Below are 4196 nucleotides of genomic sequence, written 5' to 3' on the forward strand. Positions count from 1 at the left end.
TCCCCCCACCCGCCCGACACCCACCCGATGAAGGTGATTCCTCTGTGTCCACTTGGGTGTCCGTCGGTTCGTACCCATTTGCTGGTGAGCGCGAGCACGTGGTGCTCGTGTGTCCATTCTTGGGCTACCTGGCTTACTGGAACGGGTTCCAGCTCTGGCCAGGAGAACCACGAGAGGTGCCCTCTCACCGCTGCTCCTCCTAGCTGAATAGCACTCCGTGGTGTCCACGCGCCACATTTCATTTACGCACTCGTGGGTCGATGGGCACTCGGGTCGCTTCCAGGTCTTTGCGATTGTGACTTGTGCCCTGACTCTAACCCTAACCCTTACCCAGCCCCGTCTCCTCCTCGGCCCCTGCCTGACTGACTCCTTCCCGCCCGGCCTGTCACCTGTCACCGTCCTCTGCCCCTGCCTGACACGCTCCTCCCCGCCCGGGCCGTCACCGTCCTCGGCCCCTGCCTGACGGGGCTCCTCCGTCGCCTGGGCCTTCCAAGGGCTTGGTGTGGACGCTGGTTCCAGGACGCCCTCCCAGGAACCCGGTAGCAGGGCGGCCGCAGCGTCTCGCGCCACCCAACCGTCCGCCGGCCGGCGGCCGTCGCTAAGTGGCCTGCGGGGGACGTGCCCCCACTGTGGGGCGGGCGCCCAGCCTGGTGTCTTCTCTGAGGCCCCGTGGCTGCTTTTCCCCCCCGCAAGGGGAGAGCCGCGGAGGTGGGGACCGCCTCCTCGTGGGGACGTACACCCAGCTCTCCACGTCGGATTCCGGGGCTCTCTGTCCTGCCAGAAGGCCCAGCTGGCCTGCGGGTCCTTAGAGTGGCAAAAACATCCGAAAACTGAGATTGAGGGTCCGGTGGTTGTCTGCACTTTTGTGCTGGGCACCCCAGGGAGGCCCGGGGGCTGGCTGGACAACGCGGTCTGCTGGGCGGGGGGGGGGGGTTTGGAGGAGCAACTGATGCCCTTTGCACTTTGGGTAGCAAGTGTCTGAGGTGTCTCTGAGCCCTGCGCCATGTCGGGGGTGGGGGTGGGAGGTCGTGGGGGGGGTGGAGGAGCAGGAGGAGGAGGAGGAGGAGGAGGTGGGAAGGGCCGTGGCCTGCAGTCGTGTTCCCGGGGTGGCTTCTTCCACAGGCTGCTTGGCCTGGGCTCCCTGCACCTGGGCCTTTGGAGGACTGGCCCTGTGCTTGCCAACGCTTCCCCTGCAGGGACCCAGAGCTGGGAGGTTGCATCTCTCAGCCCTGGGTCGGGCAGAGCCCCAGCGGGCCATGCCCACAACCTCTCTCAGCACGGGTCCCCCAGAAGGCTCCTTTGGGACCAGGATTCTCTTGCGGGTGACTCTTTAAGGTCTGGCCCCTGGATGGAGGGGCACCAGGAGTAGAGGAGCAGGAAGGGGAAGGGGGTGGCCGTGCGAGGGGACACTTTGAGGCCAAGTCCCAGCTTCAGCCTGATCCTCCTGGGAACCCCGGGGTGTACGTCACACCTCCTGGTTGTCCCGCTCTGAGACAAGGAGCCGGGCTTCGCATTCCCCCAGCAGCCAGTCGTGGGCTGAGGACACCTGGGGCGTTGGGAACTCCCTGGCTTCTCCTTGGCTTAACATCTGGAGCTGCTTGTGAATCGTGCCGCCACACACACCCGAGTGCAGGTGTCTTCTGCACAGACTGCGGGCCTCGCTCTTCTGAATGCCGCTAGCTCGCCACCCACCCACGGGTGAACCTGGTCAGGGTACTTTCTCTCGGGGGCAGACTCTGATCCTGGCGGGCTACCGGTGTCTCTGTTTGCTCGTTTCTTTCTTCCATTTCGGGAAAGGCTTCCTTACTGGGTGTGGAAATCTCCTATGCCTTTCCTCGCCTATTCTGTCAGCTTTAAAATTCTCTTTCAGTTGCCACCCTCACAGATGGATTAGGAAACTCTTTCCGGTGCACTCATTAGTGAAATGACCTCAATGAAGCTGGAATCCAATATCTAATCGCCGATTTTTAGCGAGTCCACACGCCAGGGGGGTCGGGGTCCAATGCAGCCCCGGCCAGGCCCAGGCCCCTTGGACTGGGCCACAGGAGGACACAGAGGAGGGTCCCGGCCCCCACGGTCGCGTTGCCGGCAGTTCTCCAAGGGCTTGGGCGTTTTCCAGAGGTAGGAGATGGAGGGGACTGATTTCTTCAGCGCCCCACTAACCACGCCACCCCACCCATGGGACACATCCCAAGAGAGAGAGAGAGACGCCCCATACACTCGCTCCCCTCCCCCATGCGCTGTGCCCCAGCCCGGGCCCGGGGGAATAGGCGGCAGCCCACCCACAGGGTGGGGGGCGCAGCTGAAAGGGGTTGTCGGGGAGGGCGGCCCCTGCCTGGGGTCAAAGGGCGGGCGACCCGCGCGTGCGCAATCGGCGGCGGCGGCGGCGGCGGTGGCGGCCACGAGCTGGGGGTGGGCCAGGCGAGGAGAGGAAGGGGGCTGGAAGGTCTCCACCTTGGCGAGTCCAGCCGTGGAGGCGCATCTTGTGTGAGTGTGAGTGAGTGAGTGTGAGTGTGTGTGTGTGTGTGTGTGTGTGTGTGTATAGAGAGACAGCCCCCCACCCCGGCCCGCCGCTCCCTGCCCGCCCCGCCCCGCCCCGCCTGTCACCCCCGTCCCTCGGAGCCCGCCGGACCCGGCCGGTGAACTCAACAGGCCCGCCCGGTGCGGGTCAGCGCCGGCGCGGGGCCTGGGGCGGGAGGAGGCGGCGGGGAAGCGCAGAGAGGCTCGGCTTCTTGAGCGGGGCAGGGGCGCCCTCCGCCGTCTAGGGCCACACCACCCTGAACGCGCCCGATCTCGTCTGGTCTCGGAAGCTAAGCAGGGTCGGGCCTGGTTAGTACTTGGATGGGAGACCGCCTGGGAATACCGGGTGCCGTAGGCTTCTTTTTTTTTTTTTTTTTTTTTTGTTTTGCCTCTTGTTCTGTCCCCTCTCTGGGAGCGAGGCGGCGGCCCCGGGCGGGGGTCACCCCCACCCTCAGCGCCCGCCGCGGTGCCTGGCGCCCCAGCCCGCACCGTGGGGCCTCCTCTTGTCCCAAGCCGCGACACCGCCGTCACGCGGCAGCATGCGTGGCTTCTGGACTGTCAGGTCTCAGACCAAAGGTCTGCTCTGTGGGAACCGACACGCTGGAGGAAACCTTGAGAGTCTGAGAGGGGAGGGAGTTCCAGAAGAAGGCCAGGATGTCATTTTGAGGGAGTATGTGACCAGAACTCGTCCCGTTGCTTTTGGGGTTCTATGGGCTACACGTAGGAATCTTTGGTGGTGGCACCTGATGTTGGGGGATCCGGAGTCACACCCAGACCTGCTCCACAGGCCTCCTTTTACTTTTCTCTTCGGATTCATTATGTTTAAAAAGTGTCCCTTATCTCTATGATTGCATTTTCTTTTCTCTCTCTTTTCAAGCAGATGATGGGAGTCCAAGTATTAAGGTGACATGTGTTGCCCGTGCCCCCCTCCCCCCTGTGTTCTTATTCATTAACCTCTGATGTTGTTCCAGCGTATTGTGGGGGTACCAATGTTAAGGTCGGGTACGTTGCCCTCTCCCAGCCTCCCCCCTCGGGTCAGAGCCTCAAGTGCGCCCATCCCCCAGTCGGTGCGCACCCACCCCATTCCTAATGGAGGTGTATGCCCATCCCCTCCCCCCACCCGCCCGACACCCACCCGATGAAGGTGATTCCTCTGTGTCCACTTGGGTGTCCGTCGGTTCGTACCCATTTGCTGGTGAGCGCGAGCACGTGGTGCTCGTGTGTCCATTCTTGGGCTACCTGGCTTACTGGAACGGGTTCCAGCTCTGGCCAGGAGAACCACGAGAGGTGCCCTCTCACCGCTGCTCCTCCTAGCTGAATAGCACTCCGTGGTGTCCACGCGCCACATTTCATTTACGCACTCGTGGGTCGATGGGCACTCGGGTCGCTTCCAGGTCTTTGCGATTGTGACTTGTGCCCTGACTCTAACCCTAACCCTTACCCAGCCCCGTCTCCTCCTCGGCCCCTGCCTGACTGACTCCTTCCCGCCCGGCCTGTCACCTGTCACCGTCCTCTGCCCCTGCCTGACACGCTCCTCCCCGCCCGGGCCGTCACCGTCCTCGGCCCCTGCCTGACGGGGCTCCTCCGTCGCCTGGGCCTTCCAAGGGCTTGGTGTGGACGCTGGTTCCAGGACGCCCTCCCAGGAACCCGGTAGCAGGGCGGCCGCAGCGTCTCGC

General features: G+C 63.8%; 1 non-coding gene across 1 annotated transcript; it reads left to right on the forward strand.

The window, feature by feature from the left end:
- The first annotated feature begins 2759 nt into the window (after positions 1-2759).
- On the forward strand, positions 2760-2878 carry LOC142868562 (5S ribosomal RNA). Its single transcript, XR_012917508.1, has one exon. It is a non-coding gene; the product is annotated as a 5S ribosomal RNA (ribosomal RNA).
- The last annotated feature ends 1318 nt before the right edge of the window (positions 2879-4196 follow it).

The sequence above is a fragment of the Microcebus murinus genome, unplaced genomic scaffold (assembly GCF_040939455.1).
Source record: "Microcebus murinus isolate Inina unplaced genomic scaffold, M.murinus_Inina_mat1.0 scaf034_hap2_Mmur4.0, whole genome shotgun sequence".
Classification (NCBI taxonomy): Eukaryota; Metazoa; Chordata; class Mammalia; order Primates; family Cheirogaleidae; genus Microcebus; species Microcebus murinus.